Source organism: Rhineura floridana, chromosome 1 (assembly GCF_030035675.1).
Source record: "Rhineura floridana isolate rRhiFlo1 chromosome 1, rRhiFlo1.hap2, whole genome shotgun sequence".
NCBI classification, from domain to species: domain Eukaryota; kingdom Metazoa; phylum Chordata; class Lepidosauria; order Squamata; family Rhineuridae; genus Rhineura; species Rhineura floridana.
In genome coordinates this window covers 112718461-112744850 of record NC_084480.1, presented here as the reverse complement: position 1 = coordinate 112744850, position 26390 = coordinate 112718461, and the positions used below count along the sequence as shown (strand labels likewise).

The 26390-nt window shown below is 40.6% G+C and overlaps 1 protein-coding gene across 17 annotated transcripts in view; it reads left to right on the top strand.

Moving 5' to 3' along the window:
• Window positions 1–26390, top strand: part of PTPRD (protein tyrosine phosphatase receptor type D) — a 2140456-nt gene that overhangs the window by 1467550 nt on the left and 646516 nt on the right. The window contains exon 1 of one of the 17 annotated variants that reach the window (XM_061629671.1): window positions 4442–5705. The exons of the other annotated variants lie outside the window; for them this stretch is intronic. The gene's annotated coding sequence lies outside the window, so the exon portion shown is untranslated. Of the gene's footprint in view, window positions 1–4441; window positions 5706–26390 lie in introns of those variants that run through there. 17 annotated transcript variants of the gene reach the window in all.

The window sequence follows — 26390 nt, the reverse complement described above, 5'->3', positions numbered from 1 at the left end:
ATCAACTACATGGGTGTCTCTTTCTTCACCTGAATCCTTTGTGTGTCCTGTTTCATAAGTTGCCAGTATATTTTCACTGTTCTAAGGTGATACTGATAAAATGACATGTGTTAACAGACATAGGCAGGGCCGGCTCCAGGTTTCTAGACGCCCTTGGGCACAGGCTATTAGTGGGTCCCTTTCCCCTTGTGTTCCTCCTCTAGCCACACTCCTCCTCCTTCATGGCCCCACCCATTTAAATGAAAACAAATCTTGACCTGGCTAAGCGGTTTTCCTCCCCCCTCTTTACATGAACCTGTCAGGAGTGTTCCTCCATGGCTTGCCTGAGCTGCTCCCTGCCATTTCCTCCCTCCTCCACTGTTGCGATGAGCCAGGAAAGCTTCCCTAGTAGTGGCGGGGAGGTGAGTTGCATTAGCACCCCAAGTGGGCTGCCTTGGTGCCCTGGAAGGTGCTCCCCCACTGCCTGGAGGAAAAGGAGGCCTTGCGGTAGCAACACTGAGGCCTCCCACAAAGTGGGGTTGCCCAGAGCACTGCCTGCTTGCTTGCACTGCTCGTTTGCTTTCCTTCCTTCCACTGCACACTTGCTTGCCTTCTTTCTTGTCTTCGCTCCTTGGAGTGGGGCCTTGGAGCTCCTGGGCCCCTGACTTGTCCTTCTGCTAGAGCCGGGCCTGGACATGTATCTACTTAGAGTAGGCCCACTGAAATTAATGGGCATGATTAACTTAGGCCTGTCAATTTCAGTGGATCTATTCTATGTATAATGTTGTTGGATACAAGGCTACTCCTAGTGTGCAGAAGTAATCTTTGTTCAGAATTTGTGCAGAAGAACATAAGAACCTTGCTGGATCAGAGCAAAGGAGCATTCTGTTTCTTCAGTGGTCAACGAGATGCTAACTGGAAACCCACAAACATGACATAAGTGCAATAGGATTCCCGTACATGACTCCTAGTAACACCTCTAGTTATGCTTGTATTGATATCACATTAAGTTGAAAAAATATTTTCATTCACCTGTGAGGACAAATGCATTAGTTGTACTTCAGAAAACGAATCTAAGAGATGAAATGTATAGTGCAGGTCTGGCTTTGGTACTTAGACACAGGGCCGGCTCCAGGCATGCGGGGGGCCTTGGGCATCAGCTTGCCCTGGGCCCCCGGTGGGTGGGTGGGTGTGCGCCCCCTACCTGTCTAGTCTTTACCATTGCCCTTAATGAAGATGGCAGCCGCAGTTTCCCTAAGGGGAATGAAGCCTCCACCGCCATCTCTGTTGATGGCACACGTGCATGCTACGCACGCACATCTCTGCCGTCAACTAAGATGGCGGCAGCGACTTCAGTACCTTAGGGAAGCTGCGGCCGCCATCTTCATTAAGGGCAATGCTAAAAAGCCAGCTGACAGGTAAGTGGGGGGCGTGGGGGAGCACGGATTGTGGAAGGGGAGCGGAGGGCCCCTCAGGGGCTCCTGTAGCTCCCGGGCCCTCAGGCCAGTGCCCAACCTGGCCACCCTTTAGAACCGGCTCTGCTTAGAAACAAATATTTTTGTACTGAAAACTAATACAAAAAGGCATGACCTAACTCATCCAGGCAAAAAGGGATGAGCTAGCTACTCTCAACATGTAAAAAGCCTACATTTTATTTTCAAATTCTCATTCAAACTTTGTTAGTGATTTTTCCTGCATTTACAGGGTTCAAAGAATATCAGAGTGTGGAAATGAACAAGACTGTTCATAAAATATTTTAAGGCAATACACTAACACTACCTTCCTCTGCCCCCTTCAGCAATCCTGTTTCCTGCTCTCTCTGAATTGTGTATCTTTGGAACACAGTGACAATTTGTCTTTGCCACACAGTGATGCTTGAAGACCTTGAACAGACACGTGAAAGTAGGACTCTGTCAGCACTCTCACTTTACATCTTCCTATACATATGAATGAATAAATATGAGAATAGAATGGATTGTTTACAAATGCACCCAAGCTGTATTATCTTCTATATGTACACAGTACCATTGTGTTCTCTGTCCTCTTCCTGTATATCCTTGGACACAGGCAGAGGGGCAAAATGTGCTTGAATGCCCTTAGATACACTGAGGGTAGACACATTTACTGTTCTGCTATTTCCAATGCGTCTCCATCTCTCTTTCTGAAAATAATGGCACACTACTCTAGTCAAACTCTGCCCCTTTTTACTGTAAAACCTGATAGGATCAGTGTGATGTTCCTGCTTATAGTGTAAATATGGTAAGTGTTGTTTATATAGAAGACATATGGTAAGTGGAGTGAAAGAGGAGGGGGGAGTACATGAGGAGTAGAATGGTGGATGATTGGCTGAGCGTTTGAATGGCTGGGAGTATAAATGGAAGAATGACAGTTGAATCCAGGTGGATGTTAGTAGGGTGGAGAAGAAGGTGTTTGGTGGTGGATGTTGGGAGTGTGGAGAAAGAGGTGTTTGAGGGTGGAGGTCAGGAGTGTGGAGAAAGAGGGAGTTGGAGTTCTGATTAATAATAAGTCAAGTACAAAACAGGAATAGATGAAACCATACGCTTGTGAAACATTCTAAAACTAATCTTGTTATTTCTGATATTTAATAAATACTTATTTGGTTTACCAAAGGCCTGATCCTTGGCTGGGGAATATACATACCAGAAGGGAGGGCAAGGTAATTACCAAGGCTGAACAGAAACAGTATCTAATGGTGGCAGCGGTGAAGGGAGGAATAATAACAATTCAAGTATCCAGAGTAACCCAAGAGTTGTATGCGTTATCTATAAAGATACAAGGGGGTTGGGAACAGCATAAGCACGCAGTCACAAAAGTAACCAGCTAGAGAGAGACTCAGGCAAAGTCTCTGGGAGTATTGGTTATAGGACGTGACTGGTGGTGCTGCCTAGCAGGGGGATCTAGTGAGATCTGTGCTAGAGCGGAGTGAGAAACCATATAAAGGACGGTCCGGACTGGTGGTATCCCTGGTGGTGCCTAGTGAAAGGCAGTAGCCACAAGCAGGTGGGAACCTGACAGGGAGAACCAGGGAAGGACGTCACAATCAGCTTGGGTGTATTTTTTAAAAAATTGTTTCAGACAGCTTTTGCAACTGATTGGCAGATCAACTTGTTGTCCCTCCAGGTACGGCCAATGGAGATGCTTTGCTGTAGGTGACACTCGGGTCCTGCTTGCGGGCTTCCCCCAGGCACCTGGTTGGCCACTGTGAGAACAGGATGCTGGACTAGATGGGCCACTGGCCTGATCCAGCAGGCTCTTCTTATGTTCTTATGTTCTTATGTTCTAGTGTGCTCACAGCCTTAGTCTAAGAAATGGAATGCGGTAAAAGGTTCTAGGCCGCTAGCTTTCTGAGAATAAAAGAGGGAGACAGAATGTGTATTACAATGTATGTGGCTCATGCTTGCTAATACTTTTGAATAACTTAGTGTGGATCTCTGTAATGAAGACAGCTTTGTTTGGCATCTCCTGTAAGCATACTTTAGTACAGTAGACAGAAGGCATGAGCCATAATGTTTTACTATGTATACTTTAAATATTCACATAGAAAAATGAGTGGAACACTGGTTCATCCCATGGACAAGCTGTCTGTAGAATTGGGTCATCAGTGAAGCAAAAAGGGTCACGCTGAAACTCAGCAAGGATTAATTTTTGGAAGAGATTTGTGGATCATTTGATTTTGACCTTGAGGAATTAGTATTGCATCTGCTTTTGAAGATATTTTATAATGGTGTGCAGGGGTTGCAAGGCCTGGTGGGGAAACTATTTTTACATCTGTGGTTCATGCAGTGACCCCCCCCCTTATGTGAATTGTGATGTTTTTGTAAAAATGCATACAGAAGCCTTGGGTCACATGGTTTCTTAATAGAAACCTGAAAGTTGTAATTAATAGTAAATTACTGTTATTTACTTTAAATTACCAATAACAAAAGCAGTTGTTTATATAGAGCACCACATTTCCATCCAATATAAATGATACTGTATATGCAACATATGTAAATAATGACACCAAGGGGAGCAATTTCCTTGAAGAATGCACCTTGAGGTTTCATTTGGCTGGCTAGATGAGATTTCTAAGAAAGAGTTCAGACTTGGGATATATATTTTAGTGGTTCTCAGTGTGAGGCAAGTAACTGGCTTCCTTTGGTCACCTCTCTCTTTTAAGCAACCTGACCGTTCTTTTTCGAGAGAGAAAGCTATTTGCACCTTAAACCCCAGGTTAGGATTGTAGCCTTGCAACTCTGCAAAATGGCATTTGACTCGAAGAAAACGGAACGCCTAAACGACAGAGAGAGAGAGAGGGGGGGGGTGCGGGCGGCTATGACGATGAAAGTAGGCTTTTGCTAATTCACTGGAGAGGGCGGAGAGAAGGCGGAGTGTAACAGATATACACCCAACCAGCCGCTTCACTCGCTTATTTGAAAGTGTGCGTTTCTCTGAGGGAAAACTCGGGCAGAACCTCTCGCCGCCTTGAAAACACGGAGCGTGTATGCGTGTTTGAGGCGGGGGGGGACGGGGGAGGTCCTTTCTGGGCTGGTACAGCCTGACAGAGGGGAGTGACGTCACCGTCCCTGCCAATCTCTCCCCCTCCCCCGCCTGGCGCGCTTCAGCGTTTTGCGTGTGCCTTCCGTGGTTCTCATGTCCTCTCAGTCTGTGGTCCAGGCTGAGGGAGAGAGTCTCAGTGGGTCTCCCAGGCTGCCCTCCTCCCCTTTCCCGCTCGCTTAAACAGACGGCTCTGCAACAAGCCTCTCATCCCACTGCTTGGGGGCCACACAAATCGTGTGATCAGCATAAGAGGAGTTAAGAATAATACATATTAAAAAAAACCACAGAAGAGAAAGCGGAGGGGTCCATCTCGACTACTTTGTCCCTCAGCAAGCGCACGCAGCCATCGCCTCTTCCCAGAGGAAACCTCTACGACAGGCTTCTTTCTTTTTGGTTCTCTTGCCTGTTCTTTTCCCATCTCTTCCTGTCCACTTCTGAGCCATCTCCAGCTTGCCCTTTTTGGGTTTGTATTGCACTTTGGGGGTTTTTTTGTGTGTGTGTGTTGGGGAGGAGGAGGAGAGTGAATCTGGTTTTCTATTTGTAGCTAAAGAATGGACTAAATTAAGAGGGGCAAAAGAAAAGGGGAGGGGGAGAAAGAAGAGAGAAAAGGGAGGAGAAAGGAGGAGAGTGAAGCCGCGAGCGGGCGAGCGCCCGGGAGCAGTAGCTGGAGAAGGAGGAGGAAGAAGAGAGCGGAGAAGCAGCAGCAGGACAAGGAGAAAGCAGGGACACCCGGCTGCTAGGGAGTTCACTCGGGGTCCTCGATCCCTGGATGTCGTCGGCCCCTCGGACCCCCTCCTCAGACGCCGCCTGCCACTTTCCCGCTTTGGACTGTCTGTGAGAGGAGGACAGACCCCCGGGAGCTGCCACAGCAAGCAGTAACCTGGGGTAAGAGAGAGGGGAGGGGAAGCTGGAGCAGCTTGCTCGGCTTTGGATTAAATTGGCCGCCCGAGAGACGAGCGACAGCAGCAGGAGGGGAAAAGAGGTGGCCGTGGCGGCGGCAGCGGCGGCGGCGAGAGGTGGGAGAAGACGAAGCAGCAGCAGCAAGGCGAAGAAGAAGCGCCCGCGGTAGGACGGGCGAGAAGGCGGACTTGGTTGGCGGTGGTGGCAGTGGCGGTGCCGCCGCTGCCGCTGCCGCTGAGGGAACTGAGGGGAGCCAGCATGACCAGGTAAGTCTCTTTGCTGTTGCTGACCCATTTTTTTCTTCGAGTCCCTGCTCTGGAAATCTGTGTGTGTGTTTGCTTGCGCGCGCCTCTGCGCGCGTGCATGTGTATATGAGAGACAGCCATGTGCATTTCTCAGCTACTCCTCCCCTCTCTTTTCCCCCCTCGCCGCCCTCCCTGTAGCCCTGGGGTCTAATCTCCAGACAGGAGAGCTGACAGTAAGGGGCATTTGAAGATGGGGAGGAAGGGTTGGCTGGTGTGCCTTGATTGGTGTTTTGGATAAGATGGGTGTGTACTGTATACGGGGAAGAAAAGGGGAGAGCGGAAGGCGTGTAATGCCAAAAGAAGGGCTGCAGTTAACGGTTCAGTTAGCCTGTTGTCTTGAGTGATCATTATCACAGTGGGAAGATAAGAGCAGAAATCAAAGGCAAGAGTAGATACCATCCAGAGTGTATTGGGATTGGGGAAGAGCGTGCCCGTGTGTGTGTGTGGGGGGGAACAGCCCCTAAAACCCAAGTAAGGTGCCCCTTTCTTCTTCATAAGTCCCACAAGAAAACCCATATGTTATCATAATCATATTTTCAAAGCAGCCAAGACAAGGATTTTTTGCCAGCAGGGTTGCAAGGTTTACAAGAATATGCTTTTAAGTTTTTGTGGCAAACTTATTTGATCAGTGTTTTTCGCCTTAAAAGATGCTACTCCTTTTATCCAGTCTTCTTTAATGTCCAAGTTGCTTCCAAACACTTGTTGTTTTTGCCCTCCCCTACATTCAGTGATTAGTCGCCCCACAAAGTCATAATCTTGATGCTTAACCTTTTCATATATCAGATGTTCTGTTGATGTTAGTTCTGTTCCTTTACAAGTTACTTTGGAAGAGTGCAGTGTCACCATCATTCTTTCAGGGTTTTGTATATTTTGTAATCCCTTGGGAAGTGCAGTTACCACCAACTTTCTCTGTTCATGAATGAAACTTAAATGTACATTTTTGATGTGGTTCATGTAAAGTGTTCACCCCGGCAGAGTGCAATACCAAGAGTTTATATTCCTTCAGTATCTGCATGAGGCTGAGATGAGTTCTTGCATTGTTTGAGTTTTCATGGTGTGACTGGTTTTTGTTGGTGTTTGTGATTTTATGCTTGGAAAATACTGTAGAAAGTTCTGTTGTGATAGCGATGACTAATTATGGTCATCTTTTTGCCATTTTCTTTCGCCCCATCACCTGCATACCTATACCCATCTTTTTAAAATAAAAACAAAAACAGCAAGGGGCTTCCCACACACAGAGATCATAGAAGTTTGTTAGAAAAAATAATATATATATATATACATATACATATATATGTGTGTATATATATACATATACATATATATGTGTGTGTGTATATATATATATATATATATATATATATATATATTGTTCGCTGTCTGATAAAAGGTTTGGAATATTTACCTTGTTCTGTTACTGATGTAAATGCAACATGAGATGTTGTTTTCAGAGGTTTTTTTTCCATTTGGGAATAAGGTTTCAACACTACAACAGAGTAACAACAGAAATGAAATAAAGATATGATCCTCTGAAAATAATGTAATCAGATGTAATTGCTTCAAAGGGGCACTGATTATTTGTTTAATCAAAATTTCCTTAAATTAATTATCCTGAGATCTACTGTACTGCTGTTGTATTTTTCAAATGTGAAATTGATAGTCTGGTCAGTGCCATAAGTTCAGCTGTCAAATTCTGCTCTGGTAAATTGCTATAAACATCAGATGTGTTCCCTACAAGGTATGTTTAAGAACTAGGCTCTGTAGCTCTTACAGAGAGAAGGGAGACATCTAATTAGATATCCTTTCCAATAATACTTGTAGAGGTTTGGTAGAATATATTTATAGGTACTTTCAAATCAGAATGATATATGATTTGTGCAAAACCTTGGAGATTCAGAGAAGTAGAAGTCCTTTGTTTTTAAGACATTCATTGTGATTTGTGTGTGCTTTGCCAGGAATGGCCCTTAAAAAGGAATATGCATCTATGAGATTTTTGATTTCAAGCAATTGTGTTTTAAAAATACTTTTTCATTTTTCACAACATTTTACTATTTAATGAATAATAGTGACATGAGTTAAACATTCTGTTGTAGTTACTGTATAACTTGGATATCAGTTATGCCCAGGCTGTGATAGGATAGTGGGGTGTACGTGTGTTTGTGTATATGTATTTTATTTTCTCTGTAGTCTGTTAATAGCTCTGACTTTGTATTTAGAACCACAAGGTATTCTCCAATTTGTTTTTTAAAGACCACCTGCAGTTTACACACTGGAATGGTAAGGTACTAGAACTTCACAAGCTAAAAAGTAGGGATCACCCCATTGTCTGGGCTGTGAGTACTAAGCCACTAGGGGCCTGTATAAACTGCTCTTACACAGCAAATGCTATTGTACAGAATACTCTAATGCTTTTGCAAGAAGAACATTTTTTGTACTGATACTTAGTACTATAAAGGCTTTCTTATGATTTATTACAAACAGGTTAGGCTAATGTTGTCAGAATGAATAATAATTATGTGCCATTTACCACTGGGAAAACTTATGTGGGGCTTTGGGGCTCCCCTTGCTACCTTATTGGTTGAGGTATGATGCTGTTTGAAAAGTGATCATCTTCAGCAAATTGAAGTCTCGATATATTTCATCATTAGTCTCAAATTTAACACTATCATGCAATTTTAAAAAGGGCCTGGGGTTGGAGGGGGGTAAACTATAAGATTTAAGATTAGATTAGAAATGGCACTGCTCACCTAATACCAATGTAGGCTTTAAAATAAGCTGATGAGAAAGGATGGGTGCAGGTGGATGACATATTTAAACTACTATTGTAACTGCAAATATTCCCAAATTATGCCTGGAGTCCATTCAGCACTTATAGGATCTGGACTGAAAATGCACTATACATTTTTGAACATTGTTTTCATAAATTTAAAATTGACCAACCATGGCATTCCTGATAGACATTAGGCGATAAGGTCAAGCGTCCCTTTGTTGATTTTCAGTTTTTCAAATTGACAAGGCAGACAATTTGCACTGAAAAACAGCTGAAACATTTGCATATTGAATTCCCTTCAAATTGAACATGATTTATCAAGCTAATAACATTCTATTTTTGAAAGGATTTACTAAAGATAAACCAGAAGATTTTAGGGTGCCATAATAAAAGCACAACTGTAGCTTTATGTGTATGTGAGTGCATGTATGTACGTATGGATAATTTTACTATTACAATTTCAAATTATTAGGTGTGATATTGTATGGATGATGAGTTGTCTTGGGAATCGTCTTAGGAATCTTGGTCTCGAGTTAAGTGATAATGGCTATAAAAAGGTAATATTGAAAAATGTCTAAAAACAATGGCACAGTGTAGGTATGTTTCTAACATTGCTTTAATGTAAGTAGCCCTTCTAAAATAAATTTACTTAAGTCCATACTGTGTAAATACTTTCACATTTTTTAATTTTAGAGTGTTTCCAAATGCAGAAAGTGGACAGTAAGATATTTGGCAGTAGAAGTACTTTGAGGACTCATTCTCTCTTGACAGTGGACTAATTATTAGACTTTACTATTGTATCAACACCTTCTAAGTTTTTTATGATTATTTCTTAAGGGTTGGGAGACTAATTGATAATGCATTGTACTGTCTTGAAGCAGGCCCCTTTAAGGTCTTATAATTCGCCTGGTGGCAAAATGTAACATGTTTTACAATTGGAAGCAAACTCAGAAGTTAATATGTTTTGTGAGGGTTTTTTTTTAGCTCTTTATTTATTTGGGATAGGTTTTAGAGGAGGTTGCTTATGAATGTGTAATAGCAACTGACAACCTAGAGGAGAATCTGTGCTTAAAATATTCCTTCATATGCTATCAGTGATTTTCCAAGTGGGAGCAAAGGGAAAAGAATTGTTTTCTCTGTGATCTACTACATTGGGAGCTCCTGTACAACACTTCTACTGAGGAAATCTGATGATGTAGAAGAAGATTGCTTGAGAGTGCTTTGCCTGTAAATTCCTTTCCAACAAGCTTCGCTTGTTGTTTAAGCTGCAGTGCGTTCATAGGGGTTTTGTGTCTGCTCAGAGCACAGATTTAGTGGAAGATGTATTTTTCAGAATCTTATTGTCTCCCAGATAATGTCACTCAGCTTTGACTGAACATTGGCATCTCTTATTAATCTTATTAATCAGTCATGTACATCATGAATGCTTTTTGTTAAAAACAGGATATTGTAAATTCTATTTAAAGGAAAATTATAAAGCCATACCCATATGAAAATTATGTATAAAAACACAGTCACATAAATTGATCTATGGTATATCCAGAATGAAAGAATTAGAAAAGTCTTCCATGGACCATCCAGTCCAACTCCTGCCCTGAGGCAAGATGTTTTACACTTAAATGTATCCCTAACAGATGCCTGCTCAATATTCCTTGGAACTTCTAAGAAAAGACTCCACAACTTCCCCAGGTAGTTTATAAAACTGTCTTTATATGTAAATATCCCATGTTGAATTCAGAAAAAAAGATATTTGAGATGTTCTTATATTATGTCTTGCATGCTATAGTATAAATATATAGCAACATTTATAATTATCCAAGACTAGTATAATGGTAAAAGTCACTGTTGTTAAAATATGAGTAATTTCATAAAATTAGCATAAAATTATTGAGATCCCTTCTTGAGAGATTACATGTGTTCATTTACTGGCAGAATATAATAGCACTCTAAATGTCACACACACACACACACACGCACGCGCACGTGCACGCGCGCGCGCGAGAGAGAATGATTGTTTAAATGGGGTTTTGATGGGTAGGGAATGATGCTGCTTTGCAGAAAATGAAACTGCAGATCTTTTAAACAGCAGCCCAGCAAACACTTATCTCACATAGTTAAAGTTGATTGGTACAAATTTTACCATGAATAATATATTATATATGTAATATGAAATAGAGCAAGAAAATGTGTTAATGCCCAGATCGTATCTTTTAATACTCTTGAAACCATGTTTCAAATTTCCAGAAGTGGTGTTTTGTAGATGGCCAAACCTACTAAGTTCTCATGCTAGCTGATGGGTAGGTTTCATGACAATAAGATTTCAAAGACAGCAAGGAACTTGTCCCCACACTTGTGGAAAAAAATTCATATTTCTTTTGCAGATTGATTACTGCCTTGTCTCTGTTTATTTCTAACAATTACGCTTGTATCTGTTATTTCTTCTTTATTTTTGTTTTTGATAAATATTTGGAAATGGGCCACAGAAATACTCCCCTGTCTTAATCTGGAGACATTGTTAATGGATTTGGAAAACCTAGAGAAATTCCTGTGAAATCAATAGGATTTAAAGGCATTTAACAGTGCTTAATACATGCTGTATTAAACAGTGTTTAATACATACTTACTCTTAATTAAGTTCCATTGCAAGTTTCATGTTTTTTGGTTTAGAACGGTCACCTTATCCCTTTCAGAAGATAAATATTAATATTAAAAAAGAAAACAATACAGATAGGAAATTAAAGCAGAAATTAAAATGGAAGTTTCTTGGTTTCAATTTAGAATTGTTTGAATGGCAGTATATCTTAGAAAGCTGCTTAACTGTTGTCCAGTGCAGCTGTCCTTCCCTGAAAGATTAGGTTTCAGGAGCAATGATGGATGTTGAATGCCTGTAGCCAGTTGTGGGGTTTGCTGTGAGGTCAACAGTACTGATGGAAGATAGGAATTTACAGCCTTCTGTCTCAATGCCAGCTCAACCAGTAGCATTTCTCAGAGGGAAAAATTAGACTAGACACATGCAACCCTGAGCTAATATTCCAGTCTAGTTCAGAAAGCCATTAACTTCATGAGCAAAAAGAGAAACCATAGTTGCGGATATTTAGACCAGCTCTTATCTGAAATACTTAATTTTTGATGCCAGATAAAATGAATGAACATTGTTAAGCTTCGTATAGATTTAATATGTATAATTTTAACAGTAGTTTTGAGATTTAGATTTTTGTGTTTTTATCCAAATTGTGTGCCTCTTATAAATCTGGACAGTTGACATTTTTAATTCTGTAGTAAAAATATAAAATATTACAAAACAACATTATTATAATTTCTTGAGAAGGAGTCATTTCAAAAATTCACGGTGTCCAAATCCAGAGTAATTTATAGCAGGTATTTTTGGACAAAATTATATGTTTCAGACCGGATATATATATTAGTTTTGTTTTCCTGTAAAGCCAGTCTAAATGTTGAAAGGATTATATGTGGATATAGTGATTTGACCAGGCAGCGGCAGCACTCCTTAGTGACTCTGTTTGCAGTCCCAATTTTTTTTTGGTCCATCTAAACAGACTTTAATCCTAGCAGCAGTGATGTCATGTATCCAATCAGATATCACTACAAAATGACATCACAGAGGGCACTATCAAAGTAGTGGCTGGCCAGGAAAGTGTAGAGCAGCAAACTGTCACAAGAATACTGGCTTTGGGTTTAGGAAGGCTTTTAGAGAGCATTTCAGATTCAACCCCCCCCCTTTTTGCACCAAAAACATTTAACCGGTTAGCATTCATTTTGTGTAAGAGGGGGCTTTCCTTTTAGAGATGGATACTTTCATATTATTTTATCAGTTTAGGGCTCTACTATAGAAGCAGAAATCAAATTCAGTAACATCCAAAAACCTTGATTAGGAAAGTCTTTTCTCAACTGCTGCTTCAGTGAGGGAGCCGATCATTACATGAGTTCCACAATTTCTATGCTCTTGTTTCTATGCTGTGTTCATGTTCAAGATTAATGAAACAGGAGACATTGATCATTCATTTAGGGAGAGTTTAATGTTAGCTTGACTTGGGGATAGATAATTCATTTTTGTCCATGAATGAAACAGTAAAAAAAAAGTTGCAGTGGAAATCTTACGTGCTTTCCTTAAATGGACGCAGATGTGAGATTGTAAATGTTTAGTCCATTTCTCTAATGAACAACATCTACTAATTGTTTCAACTTTCAACACACAAATTGTAGATAGCTGTGTTGGCCCATCAGAAAATATCCCAAAGCCACAGAATGGCAATACTGTTATTAGCAAGGTCACAACTTTGTGACAATTTGTTTTGTCCTAATGAATGTATTTCCATTCTGTGTTAAATGTTTCATGTTTTTACAGGAATCCAAAACCAGCAGAGCAGACTGAATGGATCAATTACTGCTTTAAAAATGTTTATAAATAAGATAACCTGATTTGCAAATACATATTTTTAGTGAGCTTTATTATCTGTCCTCCACCCCCTGCATGGGAAAGAATGTTTCCCTTTATTTATTCCAGACTGTCTTTTGCTTTACTCCTATCAGGAATGTCAAGTTTGCTCTTTATTTCTTTCCTAATTTTTCTGGAGGTCATTTGCCAGGTGTCAAAGATGTTCACTGTGATCTCTAGCACCTTTAATTGAAAGGACAAGGCCGCTGAATTTCTTAACAAAGGTTTTCCTTGTCTTCAAAATGTTAATTAATGATTGACATAAAAGGCTGTAATAGGAACCAGCCATTTTAGATGTATAACAGTATCTTCTGGTTTCTCCATCATTTTAGTGGTTGGCTTAAGAGGAGCCTGATCCACTGGCAGGGATCAGCAAGAGGGAAAGAATAAGATATGGACACTAGCAGTTCAGTCTTTGATACTCTGTTGGTGAAGGGGGAAAATGGAGAGGATTGATTATTTTGGAAGTTGTAAGGATAAATTTATACAAGATGATTCAGAGTTGGTGGAGATCTACATGTTATGATACCTGTGGAAAATGCAGATTACAATGGTGTTTCCTTCAGCAAATATGTAAATATGATGTCATATAGTTGTGTACAAGCATATCTGTCCATGTGTATATATGCATCTGGGAAACCTAATTGGGCCATGGTTCCAGGAAATGTGTACATGTGTGTGTGAATGTCATCTACACATTACATATTTGCTGCAGGAAGCAGTGGTTTTTCCCATGTCACTTGTAATGTGTGGAGCTGCTTTTGCTTCTTAAAGATTCAAATCCTCCTTGGAATTTCACTTTTGCAAATTTCTGACTTAACCGGGTTTTAACAGTGAGTTGGGAGGATGGACTTGACCATGTTTGCTTGATATATAATAATAATACATAGCAGTGTAATCCTTACAACATTATAGTGCAATCCTTACAGCAATACTGTAAGATGGATCGCTATTATTATCCCATATTTTATTTATTTTGTTAGTGTTATTTAATATTCATCTTTTCAGTTCAAGGACCCAAGACTGGGTTGGGGTGAGACTGCGAGAACAGTAAAGGCACCTAATAAGTTCATGGCACAGTATGATTTGAACCAGGGATTCATAGCTCAGTCTCTTAGGCTGCCATACTATACATTTCCATGGGAATAAACATCATTGGATTCACTGAGTCTTTTGAGTACACATGCACTAGATTGTGCTGTTAGCCACTACACCGTCTTGGAATATCATGCCTCCTTAAACCAGGGCTGGGGAACTGTTTTTAGTCTGAGGGTCACATTTCCTTTTGGGACTCACATTTCAGTAGTGGGCAGGGCCAGAGGCAAAAGTGGGCAGAACAATAAATGTACATGTTACCTTTCTGTGGTAGGCTAGTTTTTACCCACACTCATACAACCCTCTCCATCCAGGCAAGCAAGAGGCATTGTTCAAGGACACATTCTGGCCAGGCAAAAACTCAATGAGGGTGTGAAGTAGGGCTGGTGGGGGGTTGCTCTGGCATGCCTTAGCTTGGACATACCAAAATTGTATTGCTACAAACCTGTTTGATGGCATTTTGCAAATAACTCAGGGATGGGGAACTTCAGGGCTAGGCTTTAATTATTATTGTTGTTATTGTTTATTAGATTTATTATTCACTTGATCCCCAAAGATCCCCAAGTGACTTTCACAATGTTGAAACAAAAACAAACACACTATAAAAACATAACAATAAACAACAAAACAATAGCAATAACACTCCCGTGCAGCCGCAGGAAGGTTTGGCAGCATATTAAAACAAAATATCATCTCAATCTATCAAATGCCTAGGAGAAAAGGTACATCTTTACCTGGCACCGAAAATATGACAATGAAGGTGCCAGACGGACCTCACTGAGGAGCATATTCCACACATGGGGAGCCATAACTGGAAAGGCCCTCTTCCTTGTCATCACCCTCCGAGCCTCCTTCAGAGGGGGAACCTGGAGAAGGGCCTCAGAGGAAGATCTAAGGGTCCTGGTAAGTTCATATTGGGAGAGGCATTCCAGAAGATATTGGGGTCCTTTATAGGTCAAAATGGCACTTTAGCCCTCTATCTGGCTCTCAGAAATCTTATGAGGCCACATCCCTCCTTAGCCATACCTCTCCCCAGGCCACATCCTTCCCCTCCCTAGTTCATGCGATCCATGAGTTTTCTTTTCTGGCTGGAATGTGTCCTTGAACTCCGATGATGCCTCTTGGTCATCTGAATGGAGTACCCATCATAAAAAAATGAATGTCATGATAAATTGTTGGAAACATAAGATTTAAATATCGGGATTTAAAATTTAAGAAGGGATTTCTTGGGTCAATGACAGAGCAGAATCCTGTAGTTGGATAGAATAATTTATGGACAGACCACGTGTGAGCTGTCTGTTTATTACTCTATAGGGACCATTGAAGAGACTCCTAAATGGATATGGTAGATAGATAAATGTTGTAATCAGTTTCTCTAGACACAACTCTCAGTAACAATTGAAGCAAAACTTCATTTTTCATTATATAAACATTATTTGAAGTATGTGGTCCCTTGTTAAACACAAGTATTTCTTATGGAACAGGTTTTTTTTAAATGCTTTGTTCTTTGAAATGGTGACACTTGGTTAACACTTGCTATGTCACAGAAATGCTAGGCAAAAATAACATTTTGTTTTCTATGGCACATTTGAATTGGACTGTGCTCATGTTGTTTCTGGATATGCTGTGTTATCTGCTGGTACACTGTGGAACATGTTGCCAAAATATCTATACAGATAATGTAAGATTTTTTAAAATAATAATAATAAATCATTTTCACGGGCATAGCTATTTATTTAGCATAGATCATGCTTGTTTACTTAAATTGTTTTATCACATCATTCATCAAGTATTTCAGCAGAATTTAACAAAAGAGCTCTGTTATATTTGCCATTATTTGTTTAAATGTGCTGACAGTAAAAATGCCTCCTTAGAAATACTTACCTGGAAAGAAAGTGAAATATTTGTACTTCACAAAATATATTCAGAATGTTAACTACATTGTCATGGTCTTATGAACCCAGTGATTCAAACAGTGAGCTCAATTTACATTTCATAACCATCCATTTAGTGGGTGTTCAATAAAAAAATTACATTATAATCATCATCATGGACTAAAATGCTACAATAGCTGTTGTTATGTTATGTGTGAATATGCACAGGTGTCCTGTAAAGCAGTTTGTGTTAGCTTGACATGCAGGGGTCTCTGCCTCTGACAAACCCACTCTTTGGGTGGGTGTTGAATGTAAGATAAAGGTGTACTCATTCCCACTGCATTGTATTGTATATCTCTGGTTTATGACAAGATTAAAAAGCTGAGGAGTTTCCCTTTAAAGTTTATTTGAAATAATTGTTTTATCACATCATTCATCAAGGTGTTCCAACAGAGTTTAATAAGAGTCCTTTTATATTTGCCATTGTTTGTGTAAATATGCTAAATAGGCTGCTCCATCAGAGGGGGTTACTCCATCAGTTCTGCTAGGAGACCAGCTCCTTTTCTCTGTGAACTGTTTCCATCCTAGGTGGTCATTCAAAAAAGTCTGTGGCTATAAGAACAGATGCCTGAGTTAGCTCTTTTCTTCTTCATGCCCCATCACTTTCTTTTGTGTTACTCCTTTTAAATTGTAAGCCCGAGGGTGGGGCTGTCTTGTCATTTATTTATCTGTAAACTGGATTTAGAAAAGGAAGAGGCACCAGAGATCATATCGCAAACACACGTTGGATAATGGAACAGACCAAGGAATTTCAGAAGGAAATCACCCTGTGCTTTATAGATAACAACAAAGCCTTTTGATTGCGTAGATCATGAAATACTATCGAATGCTTTAAAAGAAATGGGGTTGTCACAGCACCTGATTGTCCTGATGCACAACCTATACACTGAACAAGAGGCGACTGTAAGGACAGAATATGGAGAAACAGATTGGTTCCTCATCGGGAAGGGTGTGAGACAGTGGTGCATTTTATCACCCTACTTGTTTATGACATGCAGAACATGTCATACAGAATTTCTATTCTGGTTGAGTTTAACAAACCACTTCACCACATTTTGCAAATGGGGAAATATGTTCAAGTTATTACCATTGTGCATTCTGAAGAGTTATGGTGAAAATTTGTCACTTGTGTCCATCTACACCCATGTGACTTTGTGTTTTATGATAAAAAATATTTTTTTAAAGTGGCTCTGCTTGTTATGCTTGCTTTTGCACGTGAAAGCTTTTGCCTGTACTTTTGTTTCTTGGTTTGGCCTGGGTCTTCTTTTTCTCATGTTATGTTTAGTTAGTTACAAAATGTGCACACACATACACACATGGCAGCTGGTGTCCACTGGACAAGGTGGGGCTGCTAGGAGGTCACGGGGACGTGAGCAATGAGAGGTCATGGGACACGGCCAGATTCTGGTTTTCTACCCATCTTCCTCCTTTCAAAAGATACTGTGGACACTTAAGCATTGCAGTTTTACAAACAGCACCTAACTAAACTGAAAAAGTGTCCTACTTGGTTCAGAAGGGGTCATTCCTGTCATAATTTCTAATGTGGGTTCATGCCACAATAAATTTTCTCAGAAGCAAGTCACACTGAATTCCATGGGAATTACTGCCTAATAAGCATGCACAGGACTGCAGTCTCAATTTGTTAGTCTTAAAGGTACATCACAGAATGGTTAACAAGGGACCCCACACATTTCCAGACCTATGGGAAAATATTATTATTCCCCAGCTTTTTAATTTCTACATTTTTTTTCCAGAATGTGGAATAAGGTGGAGGGATATTAAGTGGACTAGAACATGAGTTAAAATCACCACTCAGCCATGAAACTCACTGTGTGACCTTCGCCAGTCATTATGACTCACCCTAACCTCCCTCACAGGGTTGTTCTAAGGATATAATGGGGGGAAATTAGACTCTTAAATGCCACCTTGAGCTCTCTCCTTGAAGGAAAGGAGGAAGGGATATAAATGTAATATTGATAAATAAATAATATTGATAAATAATATTGAATCTTCAAAATAAAAAATGTCTCTAGTTTGCCTGCCTCCAGTCTTGAATTGGAGGAGTGGACAGGTTTGGGATCAAAAAAGGCCCAACCTGAAAACTGAAGAAAAAAGAATCTGGGACACAACCAGGATATTTAGGCCTACAAACAGTGTTTAGGTCCTCAGCAAATTCAATGTGTGGCTATCTGTTGGGACAGACTTCCCTGGATGGGGTGTGCAAGCAGGCTTCAGTCCATGCTGTCATACTTCATATAATCAGTTCTCATCTGAATCATTCTCTGCACCATCCTACTATTTCTAATAGCATTTTAAGTTTACCCTGTAAAGTAGATCATAGTGCAGTTTTAGCAAAACGAGACAAATAGCAATACTTACACCTTCAAGACTAACAAATTTATTATAGCATAGGCTGTATTGGGCTAGAGTCTGCTTCACCAGATGCATCATTTATTTATTATTTTTATTTATTTATTAGATTTTTATACCGCCCGACTAGCATAGCTCTCTGGGCGGTGTACAACAAAGTGCAAAAATATACAAAAATTCCATAGTAAAATACAACAACAATGTAAAAGAATAAGAAAACTAAAAGCAATTACAACACATATTAAAACTAAATTAAGTTAGATTAAAATGCCTTAGAAAAGAGGAAGGTTTTGACTTGGCGCCGGAAAGACAGTAACGTCGGCGCCAAGCGAACCTCATCAGGGAGACTGTTCCAGAGTTCGGGGGCCACCACTGAGAAGGCCCTAGTTCTAGTTATCACCCTCCGAGCTTCTCTATGACTTGGAACTCGGAGGAGGGCCTTCGATGTAGAACGTAGTGTACGGGCAGGTTCATATCGGGAGAGGCATTCCAGCAGGTATTGTGGTCCCGTGCCGTATAAGGCTTTATAGGTTAAAACCAGCACTTTGAATCTGGCCCGGAAGCATATTGGAAGCCAGTGCAAGCGGGCCAGAACAGGTGTTATGTGTTCGGACTGCTTGGGCCATGTTATCAGTCTGGCTGCCGCGTTTTGCACAAGCTGTAGCTTCCGGACTGTCTTCAGAGGCAGCCCTACGTAGAGCGCATTGCAGTAATCCAATCGCGAGGTTACCAGAGCATGTACCACTGATGTGAGGTCCTCCCTGTTCAGGTAGGGATGTAGTTGGGCTACCAACCGAAGTTGGTAGAACGCATTCCGTGCCACCGAGGCTACTTGAGCCTCAAGTGACAGGGAAGGATCTAAAAAGACTCCCAGACTACGAACCCGCTCCTTTAGGGGGAGTGTAACCCTGTCCAGGACAGGGTGTATATCCGCCACCTGATCAGAGAAACCACGCACCAACAGCATCTCAGTCTTGTCTGGATTGAGCCTCAGTTTGTTAGCTCTCATCCAGTCCATTATCGCGGCTAGGCAACGGTTCAGCACATTGACAGCCTCACCTGAAGAAGATGAAAAGGAGAAGTAGAGTTGCGTGTCATCAGCGTACTGATGACAACGCACTCCAAAACTCCTAATGACCGCACCCAACGGCTTCATGTAGATGTTGAAAAGCATGGGGGACAGAACTGACCCCTGTGGGACTCCACATTGGAGAACCCACGGTGTTGAGCAGTGTTCCCCAAGCACTACCTTCTGGAGACGACCCGCCAAGTAGGAGCGGAACCACTGCCAAGCAGTACCACCAACTCCCAACTCCGCGAGCCTCTCCAGAAGGATACCATGGTTGATGGTATCAAAAGCCGCTGAGAGATCAAGGAGAATCAACAGAGTTACACTCCCTCCGTCCCTCTCCCGACATAGGTCATCATACAGGGCGACCAAGGCTGTCTACCGGTGCCAAAACCGGGCCTAAAACCCGATTGAAATGGGTCTAGATAATCAGTTTCATCCAACAGCGCCTGGAGCTGGCCAGCAACCACTCGTTCCAAGATCTTGCCCAGGAATGGAACGTTCGCTACTGGTCTGTAGCTGTTGAAATTTTCTGGGTCCATGGTAATCCATGAAAGCATATACAGTAATACATTCGCTAGCCTGTAAAGTGCTACTGGACTATTATTTCATTTCTGCTATAAGCCATGGCCACTTGGCTACCCCTAGCCATGGCTAGTTTGCACCTGTCTCGCAATGAGGAATCTCTGTTTGTATTTAATAAGATGATTCCTCAACAGTAACTTCAGCCTGAAATATAAGCTCTTCAATGTTAGTTAGCCACATGATACATGGAAACTTTTTTTTTAACCAAAATGCCAAGGAAAAAAGCAGAAGCAACTGGTTCTAGCACCTGCTGACAGTAATCACTGTAATGTTAAGAGAATCCAGTCTGAGCCTAGAGCAGCTTCAGGCCTGGTTTTACAAAAAAAATAAGGAACTATTGTTATACTCCAGGCAAGGAAGATGTGAACAGATTAACTTCTATTTTCTTGCAGAACTATTCCTGATTTCTAACAGAGGCCTAAAACAGGGCTCAACAGTGTGCACCAAAAGTCCACACTTCTCTCTCTTTCCCCAGAGTACTACTTAGTCTTCATGCAGAACTGGCAAAAAAAAATCGCATTGGCTGGCTATGGGGTATATTTGGATCCCAATGATATTTTCAATGGAAGAATGGAGTCACTTTCTATCCCAGAGATCCCCCCCTTTTTTGGCCATCACAAGTGTGCTTGACACTAAAGCATGTTGAGCCAAAAAACACGTATGCAGAGGAGGTAGAATTTTTCTGAGCAATATACATTGGCCTCTTTTCCATGAATATTGAGTAAATTGGGGTATCTTTAGACTCCTAATGTTTGTTTCTGTTTCCAGAAGGAAAATAGTAAGTGGTAATTGGCTGAAGTTTGGGGATGTTGTAATTTATGACAATGACATAGAAGGACAACCATGTAGGCTACTTATGTGTAAGTTACACAGTAAAATGTGGATATTTGGCCCAGGGCTTTTTGTTGCTGTAGTTTTGGAACCCAGTCATTTTTTGTTCCCAGAAGGAAAACAATAAGTGGTAACTGGCGGAAATTTGGGGATGTTATGCAGATTGACATTTGTGATGATGACATCCCTGTAGGTCTACATATATGCAAATTACACAATGAAAAGTGCACCTGGGGTCAAAAAATACCCCACAAGTCTGCAAGAAGGTTAGTTAAAAGGCAGCTCAGATCTTTCACACCTAGCCCCTGAGGCAGTTAAAAAGATTTCTGGTGGCTTTTCTCATGCCTAGTGTGTGTTCCAGTTTGTTCTAAATAAAATGGTTTGGTCACCATCCTTTGTGCAAAGTGTACACATTACAGCCACCACAATATTAATAGTTCTACACTCAGTCTCCCCACACCAAACTGACAACAGCAATCAGTACACCTACACAATAAGTAATCCCAGGTTAAATTGGACAGCAAGCATAGGGTTGCCAGGTGTCCGGTTTTCACCTGGAGACTCTGCATTTTTGGGGTCCTCCCTGAGTCTCTGGGTGAGTCAGCTGAATCTCCGGACTCTCAGCTTTCATTAAAAAAAAAGTTTGTAGGTGGTCTGGTTCACTAGATATACAGCAAAACGTCAGCCCCCCTGCAACTTCAGTTAAATGATCTCTTAGCTGGCTGCCCTAACCCCATCCTTTCAGGTGAATAGCCAATAAGTGAAGTCAGGGTTGTGATTGACAAGGGATTTCTGGGCCTCCTGGCAAATAATTGGGTGTTAGAACAAATTAAACCAGAACTGTCACTAGAATCTAAAATGATGAAACTGAGGTTATCATACTTTGGACACATGATGAGAAGACATGATTCATTAGAAAAGACCATAATGCTGGGAAAAACAGAAGGGAGTAGAAAAAGAGGAAGGCCAAACAAGAGATGGATTGATTCCATAAGGGAAGCCACAGACCTCAACTTAAAAGATCTGAACAGGGTGGTTCATCACAGATACTCTTGGAAGTTGCTGATTCATAGTGTTGCTATAAGTTATAATCGACCTGAAGGCACATAACAAAAATAGCTTTCAGCAGTACCGCAAGCCTTCTTCTTCTTCTTCTACTTCTTCTTCTTCTTCTTCCTCTTCTTCTTCTTCTTCTTCTTCTTCTTCTTCTTCATCATAATCATATTTATACCCCGCCTTCCAGCCAAAGGCCTTCAAGGCAGCTTACAAAAAACACAGATATAAAAATACAATATAAAATATATCAATAGAATAATACAATTTACAAAATACAATTTGAAATAGTTTCAAGTGGTCTGAAACATTTCTGTATGTGCAGGAATGTGGAGAAGTAAAAAAAGTTTAAATTTTTCTGTGCTGTTGAAGAGAATAGTGTTTTGAAAACCTTCCCAATATGAAGCTTTAATCCAATACTTGCTTTTCTATGAGTAAAGCTGCAATGCTAATCCCACATACCTGGAGTAAACCCCATTGAATTCAAAAGGACTTACTTGTTTGAGTAGACATGGTTAGGATTGTACTGTAAATTAATGGGACTTTTGAGTGAACATAGCAAAGGATTGTGCTTATGTTGTAAATCTTTCTCTCACCTTCCAATCCTATTTCTTAAAGCAATTATGCAGGGCTTACATAGGTATCACTGCTTTTATTATGTAGGAAACTAATACTTTTTTTTTAATGTTCTGCAATGACCAACTGGTTTTGACAATGAGCTGCTATATGGCGGCTATGTATTTTTATACCTCCAGTGTGTATGTGTGCATGGAGTCTTCCCAACAGCCCTATGAGGTAGGATTGCCGATTTGAAACCAAGGCAGCTCACAACAAGAAATTAATCTCTTTAAAATCCAATAACCTTAAAAATGATAAGCAGTTGCAAAACAGCTTTAAGTGGCATGATTCTGAATTTTGGGTTGGATTAGTGTTCCTTATCATTTGAGGCTGCAGTTCTGTGCACACTTCCCTGTTTGAGTAAGCACCATTGAATAAATTGGGACTTGCTTCTGTTTAAACAAAGGATTGCACTACAAATATTGTTGTATAAATAATAAACATCTTTGACAGTCATGCTTATATAAATTTTTCTTCATACTGTGTCCCAAAAAGTATTTGATTTTACACTATGGTTGTACATTATTACCTTCTCTACATGTTTATTTATTTAATTTATCATTTGCTTTATATCCTGCCCTTCCTCCCAGCAGGAGCCCAGGGCGGAAAACAGAAACACTAAAAACACTTTAAAACATCATAAAAACATACCTTAAAACACATTAAAACAAAACAACATTAAAAAACATTTTTTAAAAAAGCTTTAAAAACATTTTTTTAAAAAGGATTAACACATTTTTAAAAAATATGAAAATGAATTCTAACACAGATGCAGACTGGGATCGGTCTCAACGTAAAAGAGTTGTTGAAAGAGGAAAGTCTTCAAAAGGCACCAAAAAGATAGCAGAGGTGGCGCTTGGCTAATATTTAAGGGGAGGGAATCCCACAGGGTGGGTGCCGCTACACTAAAAGTCCATTTGCTATATTGTGCAGAATGAAACTCCTGATGAGATGGTATCTGCAGGAGGCCCTCACCTGCGAGCGCAGTGATTGACTGGGTATATAAGGGGTAAGGTGGTCTTTCAGGTATCCTGTTCCCGAGCTGTATAGTACACCAAAACTAGAACCTTGAACTTGGCCTGTTAGCAAATGGGCAGCCAGTGCAATTCTTTCAGCAGTGGGGTAACATGCTGGCGATACCCTGCCCCAGTGAGCAGTCTTGCCGCCACAATTTGCACCAGCTGCAGCTTCTGGACCAACCTCAAGGACAGCCCCACATAGGGCACAGTATAGTAGTCCAGTCATGTTAAGTGTGTCCTTCTTTCTTGGGGTGGTCATGGTTCCCCTCCGTTGTTTTCATCCTGAGGGGCAGATAGGCTGAGAGATATTGAGTAGGCTGTGGTCACCCAGTAAACTTTATAGCTCATTTCCATTTAAAAAAACATTAATTAAAATGATTTAAATGCAAGCAAAGTTTATGAAGTAGATCCACATAATACATTTAAAGCAGATCCAACTCACATTTAAAGTGCATGGCTTCCCCAAAAGAATCCTGGGAAGTGTAGTTTTCCTGCCACAGTTATAGTTCCTACCACCTTAAACTCCAGTTCCCATGAATCTGTGGTGGGATTCGTGTCGTTAAAATGTGTGTTGAATGTGCTTGAAATGCATGGGATGGATCTGTGCATTCATTAATGAATTAAAAAGAACAATTTTAAAAGATACTTTTTCTAAACAGGAGAAGGGTTGTAGCTCAGTGGTAGGGCATACGTGTTCCATGTAAAGGTCCAAAATTCAATTTCTGGAAAAGACTAGTGCCTGGAATCCTAAAGAGCCAATGCTAGTCCATGTCATAAGTACTGAGCTAGATAGTATCACATTGGCTGAATCGGTGTAAGGTCAATTGCTTTGTTCCTAAACGTGGAAAGAGACTCAAGGGTCACATTGACTCCAAAACTTATTTATGTATTTTATTTATAACAAAAAAAATCTCAAAGTGGTTTACAGAAGGAATTAAAAAAATACAATCATTTATTTATTTATTTATTTATTGCACTTGTATATCGCCCCATAGCCGAAGCTCTCTGGGCGGTTTACAACAATCAAAAACATTAAAACAAATATACAATTTAAAACACATATTTTAAAAACAATTTAAAACACAATTTTAAAATTTAAAACAATATAAAAACAATTAATTTTTTTAAAAATCATTGGCAAAAACAGTTAAATACATGTATTTAAAAACATTAACAATAATAAAACCAGCAATGAGTTCAAAACAGAAAAAAAGCACAATCACTTCTACCTACCTGGGTAAGCTTGCCTAAACAAAAATGTTTTTAGCAGGTGCTGAAAAGAGTACAATGAAGGTGTCTGCCTAATGTCAATAGGCAGGGATTTCCAAAGTGTAGGTGGTGCCACACTAAAGGCCTGATTTCTTACAAGAGCAGTACAAGTACTATGTGGCACCCATAACATGGAAAACACTCCTTGAACTTGGCCTGGTAGCAAATCAGCAACCAGAGCAGACTTTAGAGCAGAGATATGTGCTGATAGAGTATCACTCTTGTTAGCAATCATACCACAGCATTCTGCACTAACTGCAGCCCCCAGGTCAGGTTGTGCTGCATGGGGATTTCTATGACCTTGACTGACTGGCTGCAAAGAATCCTGACTGGTTGTGGGATGCTGAGTTTTCTGCCTTATTCATAGGATTCTTGTTGTGGTTGGTATGGTATTGCATTTAGGAAATCATCACTGTTTTTTGTTTTTCTTTGTCTGTTTGCATTTCATTTACATTTAACCTGACTCCCTTACATCCATAGAAGCAACAACAGTGGTTCCATGTGCTCAGCTCAACCCCCTTAAATCCACTGATGATGCACCTTGTTGATTGCATGATGGTTTGTTTCTTGCCCAATAGTGGTAAAAGAGAATTCACATACTGGGCAGTGTGGCTGCAATTGTTATTGTTCCCAAGTTGCTGTCTGTAAGGTAGATCAAACCATGTGTGTTTTCTCTGTCCATTATTACTCACTGAAATTGGGTTGGATGTCAAAGTGAGTTTATAGCAGCCCACAAGGTAGACAGGAAAGGGTAGAGAAGCTTCTCATTCTTACTCATTTCTCAGACCTCTTTCTGAAGTGAAGGATCAGATCTGTAAAGAAGTTTGGAGCAGCCATGTTAAAAGGCAGGCAGGGCATTCTAGGCAAGGGGTTGGTAACCCTGCTTGGATATGAATATCTTTGCAGAGGATCCCTAGTCAAGCTTTACCAATAGCACAATCCAAACCATATCTACTCAGGAGTGAAATCTGTTGAGTTCAATGGGGCTTAGTAAGTATGTTTAGAATTGTAGGCATCCATCTTTACTCCTGAGTGCTCTCATCTCGCATCTCCACAACACTAGGGTCCTTTTTTCTTACAATGGCCTTCTGGTGACTTGGCTGGCTTGAGGGCACTTAAACCCTTATTGCGAGAAGCAAGTAAGTTAGATTAAATATTTCCTACCCAAACTCTTATCTTTTAGCTAAGACTTCTATCTCAATTTCCAATCAGAGAAATGTTTGTTTGAATTGTATGCTCCAAGCAACTATGGTTGATGCTTAATGTATCATGCTTAATGACATCATTCGGGCCTGCCCCTGTGACACCAGTAGATTATGCCCCTGTGACATCACTTAAGCCGCCCCTATGACATCACTATGGCCAGCCCCTGAAATCTCAGGGTTTGGGATGCTTCTGACTTGGCAACCCTAAGCAAGCACCATTTCCATCCTCGTTGCCAGACTCACAGGATCCAAAAAGAAATACATATCACAATCTGTAATACTGAATAAAACCACTCCCTCTTCTCTCTCAACTAAATTATCCTAGTTATCCTATTTATTCCTTCAGCTTTTAATGAGGGTGAACTGCTGCAG